Consider the following 12,302-nt stretch of genomic DNA (forward strand, 5'->3'; position numbering starts at 1 on the left):
CAATATTTGTGTAACTGCTCCAGCCACACACCTAGTACATAAACAAACACTGCAGCTCAGCTTCTGGCTACCAGACATCATGGCTCGCCATACGTTTCAGGTCATGTCAAAGCAATGACAAATGCATTTTTTTTATTTTATTTTTTTTTATTTTTTTTTTAATAGCATAATTCATACTGTCAAACACAATATTTATCTTTTACTTTTTAAAGAAGGAAAGTTTGAAGATGTTTCATTTTAAATGCCATTGAATCTTTCCCTGTTACACAAGAAGCAAATTTGCATTTTGCTCCCTTACAATACCAAATGTGAAGTGAACCATGAGCTTTTAAACAAGGTATATACTGAAGCATGTTTCTTAGTGTACTGTTACGCCCCTGGCAATTAACTGCCAGCCCAAACTAGATTTGCTCTGCAATGAAAACACATTTGACACTTTTAAAGAATGTAGAGTTTGCAATAATATTATATAACCACACGGTGGCGGTAGAGGTTTGAGAATATCAGTTTAGTCTGGCCTACCGAGATCTTTTACTCATGACACAAATAAATGAGTAGTTAAGGATTTTCTGTTCTTGTAACATAGTACAACTAGTTTGTTGAATTTTCTTCAGGAACATGTTGTGTATTTTTGTTGTTGTCATAACCATCCCATTTTGGCCAATGCAACAATAACATATTTTTTTTAAATGGTGTGTGAGTGAAGACTTCTGACGTAAACTTTTTTTTTGAAAGCTGGTTAACAGCATTCTTATTTTATTTCTGTCCGTACTGCTTTGCTATGTAATAAGTTAACCTAATTGAAAGGATCTTTATGGTTAGTCATCATATAACTAAGTATGTTCCAATACTGTTACTGTACATCCGCTTGGTTACGCATGTGCCCAAAAAAAATCCATCCATCCATCCATCCATCCATCCATCCATCCATCCATCCATCCATCCATCCATCCATCCATCCATTTTCTTGACCGCTTATTCATCACAAGGGTCGCGGGGGGCACTGGGCAGTAGGCGGGGTACACCCTGGACTGGTTGCCAGCCAATCGCAGGGCACTTCATACAAAATCATGAATAATATTTTTAGACCATGACCAAGCTGATACATAAACACACAGTGTTCTTTTATATTCATTTGTTTATTTTAGGCCAGTCGCACACAAACAATAATCTACAAAACAAAAATATATAAAGACTCTTTTTGGACTATTCGGTATAGTCAAGTTTTTTTTTCCATTTCTGTTTTTGATTGGTCCTGTAACAGAGACGCCGTTTGTCCTCTTGGTGGAGCCAAAGACTCAAACTAGCTGGACTCAGTGAGGATTTTGCACTACAGTATGTGCTTTTTTTCTACCACTCTGCAGCCACTATACTTAAGACATCAAGAGTTCAAGTATGGTTTACATTATATATAATTTGCAGCACATTCTGACTAGACTATGTGGGGAAAAAAAATAGTCAGATTTAGTAAGTCAGATTGTTTGAAAAAGCGGCGAGGTCACGATCGGTGTGTGTGCTGTTTGAGTCGCGTCTGTGGTCGTTCTCCAACACGTTTTCAGCATTTCCGCCACGCTTCACTGCATCGCCACAAACGCTCATAAATCACAGCACCCGCTGAGTCACATATGCTCTTTAAAAGAATATTACAAACGCTGGCCTTTTGGAAATGTAATTATGTGCCATTTCATATCCTGGCATTATGAGCTGTTTATTTAATAGTGTTTGTGTATAGATTAACCTTTTTGTTGTATTTTTATTCTCATCAAATAGAGATCACAATTTGCTCTCGTCTTTGAGAATCGCTCTATGGAAAGAGAAACAACGGATGTCCTTTCTGTGATGTTGCTATTGAAATTCAGGCAACAGCAAATATGAAGAGACTCTTCCTCACACAGGGCTTGCCATTTAGCTTTGATGACATCACTCATATTTGTTTTCTAAATCTTCGATTTCTCTCCTCCGCGCTACGGGGATGATTGTTTGTTGTCTGTACCGTCTGTCAATTTTCAGATAATGTAAGTGGGAAGTTTCTTGGTTGCAAGGCTTCCGCCTCTGATGTGTTGTTGTATTCCATATGCAGTCGCTCGACGTCTTAGGAACTGCAAGTGAATTGTTTGATTGAGTGTGGGTATGGTAATGTAGCGAGTGAATGTTAAGATAAAGGTCAGCTTGTTTATTTGCCCCGTGTGTGTGTGTGTGTCATGTGTGCGGGGGTGCGTGTGAAAGCATTTTTTGACTTGAATTGACACATTTGCACATTTATGTGAGCTCTTTTACTGCTGAAAACAATTGATTTCTTTTTATTGGCAAAATGAATGCTTGCAAGTATGGATGTTTGATACTACTTTTTTGTCAGACTGATACCAGTACGAGTATTCAACTTTTGAGATGCCGATACAAAGTATCAATACCACTAGCTGTACTTTTGATACATCAAATAAATAATAAAAAAAAGACAATATAATTTTAATGAAAGAGCTATATATCCTAATATAGCATTTTCCTTAAAATTGCATGACATTTAAGGATGTTCGATAACACTTTTTTCAGACTGATACCAAGATGAGTTCTCAACTTTGGAGTAGTCACCCATACTGATGCCACTAGTACTTTAATGACAGATAATTTTAAACAAAGCCCTGCATATCCCAATATAGCATTTTCCTTGAAATTGCATTTAATTAATGGCAACTTTCTATTCTTCTAATTTCCTGTTCCTGATCATAAAACGGCCACAAAAGTGTAGCTGATACTGGTATCGGTTGTTATTGCGAGTACCGATGCCTTGAAATTAGGACGTGTATCGGCCCGATACCTGTTATCGGTCCTCTCCTATTACTATTTGCAAATGTCTCCTTTAACTCATTCACTCCCAATCATTTTCACAGAAAACAATGTTTTACTGGATTTTGACTGATTTTGCAAGACCATCATAATATTGTGTTCTATTGCTATAAAAACATGAAACACACCAAAAGAAAGATTAAAGTATCTCCTTTAATTAGGAAAAACAAAAAGCATATTTCTATCTGTTTCCGTTTGGGGTAAACAGCTTGTTTTCAACTTGGCCCAGGTTGATCTCTTATACTCTACTGCCATCTGCTGGCGGTTTTTATAATTCCTACCGTTTTTTTTTCACCTGTTCACTGCAGTTGAGAGGCTGCATCAAAGCATTAAAACGTCTTTGGGAGACTTAAAACATTTCAAATAGAACATATTTATACGTTTTTGGGAGCAAATAAGTTAAGAATGTTTTTCTTCTACTTTGACCAGTAATTGAGGGTTATTATAGTGTCTTCTGCTTCAATCATTAGGAACAGGTCATGTGTAAGCTAAAGCCTATCTCAGCTGACTTTTGAGTGTCAGGCTGGACTGGTCGCCAGCCAGTTGCGGGACACAAACACACTATCGACACTTCAAAGTCTTCAATTATCCGAAAAAACATTGTCATTGGATGCAAACATAACTGTGACTCATTGCTGTACAGAAACAATTTAAACTATTTTTACAAACCTAGACAACTCAAAAGAAATATAGAGAAAATGCAGATTAATATTGAATGTCAACAAAGTCTTGTCTCAGAAAGAGCTGGCCACGGTTGGCAAGAGCTTGAGTGACAAGACACCCCTCCGACTGGGAGTGGGTGTTTTACAGCCCCGTTAAGGTATACAGCAGGTAAAATGTCAATTAGGAAAGCCCACCCTGATAACTCAACTCCCAATCCACTTGTTCTTGGCCATTAATATTTATCGTGGGCCTGGCCCTGGAGCTGCATGTCATCTGGAATGATGTGCTCTAATGTCTGCTCCTGTTCCCACTTTTTTGACGCACGCTTATAGTGTGACATCTGAAGAGTTGCATGGGCATGACAGGACACTTACTCAGAATGTGCACAAGCAACACACAGTCTAATCAAGTCCGACCAACTGCATACGTTAGACAGTGATGCACAGCAGTGCTCATTGGTCTCTTCAACCTCAGTTGTTCCAAAGCAAGTTAATGGGAAATTAAGGGCAACCCTCAACTGTGGTGTACAGGACGGCAACGAGAGCAAAGGCGGAGAATAAATCAGACTATGTGGCTTGACAGGATACAGACGATATATCCTTCCGCGGTGTGTGTGGGTGTTTGTTTGTGGTTGTAGGTGCCATTATCAGTAATAAACACAGGCTAAATTGACTAATGGACACCACTTAATCAACTATTTAATCAATCAGTGGTTGATTGGGCAAGACTTTACAGTGCTCTGAAGATTAATGCATAACAAGAGCCCAAACTTTGTGAGCTCATTTCAAAGCAAGGCCCACAAAAAAAAAATGTTTAGATAACTTGTATAAGTTCATATCAAACACCTTTGCAATGAACTTGTCGGTATTGGTATCATCCCTCAAAGCAACGGATATCAGCGGATTAGCTTTATACAGTATATATATAGCAGTTGTACACAAATGATACTGGTCTCATTATCTATGACATTTAAATCTATGCATACATATCTTGTATTCCTAAATACTGCATATATAATGTTTGTTTTTTTTCGCTAAGGAGCTGTCATTCATAACAAAGCCAATTATTATTTTTTTTTACATGCAGTTCTTAGGTTAGCAATTAAAGATGTGCAAGAAATTGACCTAGATATCACTATTTTACAGAAGAAAATCAAGCCACAGTTTGTTTTAAAAAATAAAAACAAAGTACGACATAAATAAAAAAACGTGTTCAACATGTCACACATTCAACGGCTGGTAACACACACCCACATATGAGAAGAATTAATGTCCTTATAAGTTCATTAATTGCATTGCGCCACACAATGCATTCTGGGAACCGAAAAGGAAAACCATTATTTTTTTTTAACAATATATTTAGAGTTGAAAAAAATGTATCCACTGCACATGCTCATCCTCCTCTTTTTCTAATCATTTAATTACTTGCATAATTTAAAATGGAAAAAATGACCCCAATAGTTTGACATGAACAAATATTCTGAATCTCATACATAGACATTTATTAAATGCTTTACTTAAATGCATGTAATTATGTTTAGTGCTCAAATGCAACCTGTGCTGTATTTGCAATCAAAATTAATAGTATGGTTAATCTGCGTTAATAAATGATTAATGTGATATTTTTTTGTGATTAATTACCGTAATTAGTTAACGCTTTAAGTTTGACAGTACTACTTTTAACATTTAATTAATTAAATTTATTTACAATATAATTAATTATATATTCTTCTTATTATTGGTATTATGTCATCAAATATGTATTTTCTGCAACCTGAAATTAATTTTCAAAATTCACAATATTTACAACTATTCAGTTGAACAAATGTTCTTTTTTGCAGCGGGCTGTTTGCTGTAAAAACTAAATAAATAAATAAATAAAAACCAAGCAAACTTGAGGTGTATGTAACGAAATATGTAGTTTTATTGTGTATTCAATGATTAAACAAATAATTAAAAGTAGTTGACATTTTATTTGATTGCTACATCGTCCTCAGTACATACTAATCTATGCTTCAACAAGCAGATATGTCAGCAGATGCCCGTAGCTCAGCTTCACTCTGCTCTCGAGGTGAGTCCTTAATTCTCTTCCAGGCAGCATGTTGTAATGCAATCATCAGTACCGCCTTACTCGGCTAGGAATTTATGAACACTTAGTGTCCCTCTGTGCTGACAAGGCCTTAGCGTGTGTTTACAGTATGGCTCAGAAATATGTGTCACTTGCATTTATCACCTTTTTAAACGGCATCCTATATCACCCCCTGTTCTATTTTTATGGTAAAACAAAACTGGGCCGCATGTAGAGATTATATACAGCAGGAGATAGCCCAGCACGGGAGAAAGTGGGGTCAAAGAGGAGGGGCAGTCTGTTGGTTTTACACACGGAGGTTAACTAGCCGGAGCTGCTCTCCCCCTCCAAGGCTGATAAGCAGGTTAAAATATTGCAAACTAAATCTAAGTGAGCTCTTATTTCAATATGGTGAGGAGTACGGCACCGGCCGAGGCCACTTGAATGGAGTAGATGTCAGCTCTGCAATATCACGAGGCAATAACTCTCCTCGGCCATCACTCATATGCTTTGGCCACACGTAAGTGCATATGCGTAGTGTCAAAGTGGAATAAACACTAATGCAAGCAGGCACACTATCACACATCCACTCATGACACATTTTGAGCAACAATCAATGAATCTGCCATCAGCTGTGAATTATGTGCTTAAGGGAGAGGGTGTTTACTCTGAAAATGTTTTTTAAAATGTGTATATGAATGGTTTTGGAATAGAGATAGGCTGATGTTTTTTTTCAGGACTGATACTGATACCGATACTGATTGTTAGTAGTCAAGGGTCCTGTAATTCCGGCTCCTATCGCTCGTTGCCTTCTGCTTTGCTCTTGTAAGCTTTTCCTAGCTTATTTTTGTACTAGCTTCTCCTCTTCTCCTCTCGCTAGCTCCTCTTGTTAGCCACCTGGCCTATGGCTCCGATTAACTCCCACTAACCGTTCTTGTTAGCTGCTCCGTCTCGCTTGGTGTTTCGGCATAGCCAGGGTTCTTGCCGGCTGCCAAGTCACCGCCACTCGTCAAGATGCTTGCTCACTCACGCCAAACAATAATTAGTGGTAGGCTCGCGATGTGTGGTCTCAGGGAGTCCCCGTATTGTGTGTGCTTTGAAATGCACACGCTTCGGCGGCATTCTATTATTTAGTGAATCTTTACACACTGTACCTTTAAGAAAACAGTGGTGGCTGTTTTAAAGTGCTCTACACATATAGAGTTGAGTTTAGTGACGACTCAGCTTTCTAACTGCATAATTTGCAATGAGTTGAGTAATTCTAGTCCAACACAACTTGCTGTCTAGCAATACTAAAGGAACACTTCCTTAACTCATTGACTCCCAGCCATTTCCCGGATGTTTTACTGGCTTTTGACTTATTTTGCAAGGCCCACAGAATATTGTGTTCTATTGCTCTAAAAACATGCAACCTGCCAAAAGAATGATTAGAGTCTCATCTTTCATAAGAAAAAAAAAATTCTGTTTCCGTTTTACAGCAATTAGCATTAGAATATAGCTAAGTATCATCATTATTCACAAATCTGTTTAGAACTGAGGGAAATCAGCAACACGGCCCTGGTTGATCTCTTATACTCTGTTGCCACCTGCTGGCCGTGTTTGTAACAACTACCATTGCTTCAACTGTTCTCTGCAGTTCAGAGCCTTCTGTCTGCTCTAGCATAAAAAAACATGAAAAAAACCCCATATAAATACATCCTTGGGACACTCAAAATATTTCAAATAGAACGTATATATACGTTTTTGGGAGCAAATGAGTTAAGCTGCATGGAAATGGGAAATACAAGAACACAACACTTTCTGAATTCAGTGAAGAGAGACAGATTCGATGAAAAGGCTACTCCCTCTAACACTATACCTATTTTTTGAATTTGGAAAAAAATATGTATTTTATTTTTCAATAAAGAAGGGTTCAGTGAATGCACATAGGAAATTGGTGGGGTTCAGTCCCTCCAACAAGTTTAAGAACTACTGACCCAGGGTCATCAGCATGTCTGAAAAAGTTGCATGAAAACTTATTTTTTCCAAAACTTCAAATTCACTGAAATGTTAACCTTTCACATATTGTTGTTTTTCTTTCAAACAAAATAAAAGCCATCTGTTATAAATTTAACTCAAAATTGAAACAAATAATTCCCTGAGGATAACACAATTTGAAATACATCTTTTATCTTCCATCAATTAAAAAAAACAAAATGGCCCATACCACATTTGTCAAAATGCAGAATATCGGCGCCGATAATCAGCCCGAGGTCTATCCCTATTTCGGAATAGGAGTAGGGGCAGCAATGTGGAGTAGTGGTTACCACATTTGCCCGGGCCTCCCTGCGTGGTGTTCTTCCGGTTCTGCCCCTTGCTGGATCACCACTGCCTCGAGATGGGTCGATTCCTTGCACACCTCAGCCATCTTAAGGAAACAGCTGCAAATTCGTATGGCAAAGTCCACTGATAATGATGTCATTCCAGAACGAGGCGGAGGAGCTTGCTCCTAGCCACCGTCCATTATGATGTGTGGCCCCCGCCACAGAGGGCGCAGAGTGAAGGTGAGCCTGTCATATCGATCTTTTTAGTGCTAAAATATGAGCCACTTTACGCCGCACCCGGATGCAGTGATGTGAAAAATAATAACTTGGACCCAAATTAAAAATATTGATTTGGTTTGGAGCTGTTGAGAGCAAATAAACACCATGTGAGGGATTTTTATTCCTCCCTCCTTTTACATCGGCCACTGCTTTTTCCCACCGGCCCAGCGGAACGAGCAGGTCGGTGATGTCGAGCCGAGCATTAAATTACGTCCAACCGTCTTGTTGTTGGGTGGCTTACAATCATAACCTATGAAGCGCTTTATTCTCTTTACTGATCCCAGGCACAAATCAACAGGCAACCATCAGACTCAATAATGTAGCATTAGTTTGGCTTCATTCAGTTGCAGCTCTCCTTCACTTCAAGTCATAATTCTTTGTACACCCAAGTATGAGTTCTTTTTTTTTCCTTTTCTTTTTTATTCCCATCCGCTTTAACAGATGAGCTGACACAGAGCCATCAAACGGTTGGGAAAACAATTGCCACAAGGTTAATTTTATTGCTTGCTCCATGCATTTGTGAGCAGGCGGGAAGTGTCCTCTGCCCCGGTCCTGATGAATGACTGCGCCGGGCAGGCAGGAATGAAAATGAAAGGCGGGAGGCCAAGTACGGCATGCTGGTCCCCGCCACCCCGCACCTGGAATTGAAATTTTTCTGACATGCTCAAAATTGGTATTCTGATATATAAGAGAGGTGATGTTCCAATTATTTTGATGATAAAAGCTTTCATGTCTCCCAGACACAGATATCGCTTTACCTCATACATCTCGAGAAGGTTAATACCTGCACACCCTAAATGGAAGATGTCACATTGTCCACAGTCTATAGGAAAATCAAACTATTTAGCGTATCTAAATTCTGTCGTAATACTTGGCAGTCCAGGCCGCACTACTATTGATTGTCCACAAGGACGTTTGTTGTGTCGGGATGAATAGATGCTCGGCGGAGTGTGGAGAATGGGCCGAGACCAGTATCTTCATCTCAGTGCTGCGTCAGGACCGATGAGAGCCGGGCGAGCGCGCGCTGCCTGTTGACATCGGCGAGACAGAGCTGGCGAGATCTTCTGTTTCTCAATTGAGCTCCCTCTGAAAGCTCACTTCTGTCTTTTGGCATCAGGCCTCTACGATCGGCATACAGTGTCCCGTATGTGTGCGTGGGCAGGGGGTGGCGGTGCTGTCCATTTATGTCTGTCTCGCACATCTGATATAGGGCTATCATTAGCCACCACTTTGCCCATACATATCGATCCTCCCTTCGCCAGCGGCTATCGCTGCTTCATTTGCATGGCCCGGCTGACCCAGGCAGTAGCTGGCCATTATATTCCCATTAGCTAATCTCTTTGATTTCCATAATCCTCCGTCTATTGAGAGCCCTCACAGCTTTCACAGACCTCTCTCCCTCCAAGGAGGAAAAAAAAGAAAAAAGAAAATACCCTCCCTACTCCCCCACCCCAGCCACTTCACTCTAAAATAATCAGTATGCATCATATCCTCAAGCAAGCAGGATTGTATAGGAGACAGCGCGGATGTTGTAATACGATTTATTATTGACATTTATTGGCTGATATGCAGGGATACAGGCAACTGATTTATTTACATAAAAATATGTCAGTTGATCACTGCCATACGATATGCCCAAAAATATTATTATTATTATTATTATTATTATTATTATTATTTTAGCGACTAAGTCATATTGTAGGTAAAAAGCAACTCACGCAAATATAACTGCAACATATGACATTTATGAACAGGGCTGTACAAAGTTCAGAATTGAATTAGGGCTGGGTGATGTGGCCAAAAAATAAAATCTCTCTTTTTTTTTTTTTTCAGTCATTCAGGACAATTACGATTTCAATCGATTTTAATCTAATAAACCCATCAAACGATTATTTAAAGGTGTCATTTATTCAACAATAATTCCTGTGCGAAATGTTCAGACAACAATAATGTATACTGATTCTAAATCAGTTAACTTAACATTCATAGTTAGACAAATTGCAACTCAGAATTACATCTGGATGTAACGGCACATAAGAACAACAGCTTTTAATATTCCAGAAGACAAAATTTGATTTCACGATTTAGCAAAGTTTCAACGATTTGATTAAAATGACGATTAATCAAATTAATTCAATTTATTCCCCATCCCTAAACTGAACAGAGAATGACCCCCAAATTCAAATTCCATCCTTGAATTTCAATTTGAATTGAGGTGACAAACAGGAAGTAGAATTACAATTCAAATTGAAATTGCAGGAAGTATAATTTAATTTCCATGAAATTCAAAAAATTTCATGATGCAAAATTTTAATTTATTTAATTATCTGGGTCATTGACAGATACGATTTTTACCGGACCCGGCTCATTTAATTTATTATAAAAACACATAAAATGTTAATTCTTTATTATTTATTATTTACTATTATCTACAATTTAGGACATCTATAATTTTGGACATATATGAAAACTTTCTACAGTGGTCGCACCACATAACAATTACCCATCTAAACAAAACAAAATTAATATATTTTTTTTCCTCCAGATCATACAACATGATTTCCAGATATGACCACTATATACCATTTGCTAACATGGTAACTTTTTTACATAGTTGTGAGACAGTACAAACCTGCTCCCATGGGTTCTTGACTGTCATGTGGATTATATAAACAAAGTCCCAAATTGGTTATTTCTTTGTAGCCGCACCACATGATAATTCATAAAATGGGCATCATCGGACAAAATTATCCGTCAACGACCCTTTTAAAAATTAAGCTTTACATTGTATAAGTCTGCTGTATTTACAACATAAATTTCTACAAATATTATTGACATGATTTTATGTACACAATGCTTAATTATACTAAATATTAAAGTGGAATATTTTTTGTTATTAGAATTGTATGAACATTGTAAATTGTTTGATATGATGGTTGAGCAGCACTTCATTTCCCAGAATACATTGGTTGATTAAAAGGGGCTACTAAAAGATTTTGGACTTTTAGTCTAACATTTGTCTCTGACAAAAAGAGCCAACACAGCCTTCGATGGCAATAATAGAATGACAGATTTTCATTTTTATCTAAATGGACTTGAAATAGGTTAACATGAAGGCACGGATGTGATTGTGGTATCCCTCATGCTCACCCTATGAGATTTTTGGCTCACTTAGCACCCACAACCTTTGCGAAACCTGACCTCTCCTGGAACAAACAACCAATCTGACCTTAATCACCCTCAACAGAGTTCTCTTGGAGCAATTGCTTCAATTGATCAGTTGGTCCTGTCACCCATTTCTAACACTCCACTCTTGTCACCCCCTCCTCCAAATGAGCTGATAATTAATAAGGGTTGGCTCCTCAAACTGCAGCCAACAGACAGCCTGATGGATCGGTCCGCTTGGACGTAAACCAATATAATGCCACGTTTCTTCAGCCCTCTGGAAAACCCCTGGGTATCTTTTACCGTGCATGATCGGACATGCATAAGATCACCCTCCCTGTTAATTTCATACCGACGTGTTGTGCTATTTTTTCAGCATCGATAGTTTATGTGTGTTACATAAGTAGTCGCAGAGCTGCGCCACTCAGGACCTTGTCAATAGTTGCATGTTGTTTAAAGGTAATGTGAACATGTTGGAGCATTTATAATGAAACTGACAAATAACTGCTTTAAAAAAAATACAATAGTGACGACGGTCTTGTCTGTTTGGTGCTGTGTATTTTGCTTAAGGAGCTGAGCATCGACATACTTTACACATCCATGATTGATCTTTGCATCTGTCCTATTGGATTTTCTTTATCCCTCCTGCCACTATTGCTTTGTTGTAAGAGATGGATGTGAAGCACATGTATGTTAGGGTTGGGCGGTATTAAGATTTTGACACCGTTTCACCGTCTCCTCATCACCCCGGGCTATACGGTAATATCGTCACATTTTTCCTCTTTAGTTTCTGGGCGTTACTTTTTGTGATTTGGGTGCTCCATAGTTGCAATGGCAATAAAAAAAATTTTTCTCCATTTTCTAAGCTTTACCACACAAACAACACAAAACCCCAAAATATATATATTAGTGACAGTCACTGTTATTAAAGGCTGAACTGTGTGGCCCGGGCCACATGACGTGTGAAAGCCCAACCTGTCG

The 12,302-nt window shown here is 38.5% G+C and overlaps 1 protein-coding gene across 2 annotated transcripts in view; it reads left to right on the forward strand.

Annotated features, from left to right (window-relative positions):
• The window catches only part of inpp5a (inositol polyphosphate-5-phosphatase A), a 121,781-nt gene that overhangs the window by 28,515 nt on the left and 80,964 nt on the right, over nt 1-12,302 (forward strand). The gene's annotated exons all lie outside the window — the stretch shown is intronic.

This window comes from Festucalex cinctus, chromosome 14 (assembly GCF_051991245.1).
Source record: "Festucalex cinctus isolate MCC-2025b chromosome 14, RoL_Fcin_1.0, whole genome shotgun sequence".
Taxonomy (NCBI): domain Eukaryota; kingdom Metazoa; phylum Chordata; class Actinopteri; order Syngnathiformes; family Syngnathidae; genus Festucalex; species Festucalex cinctus.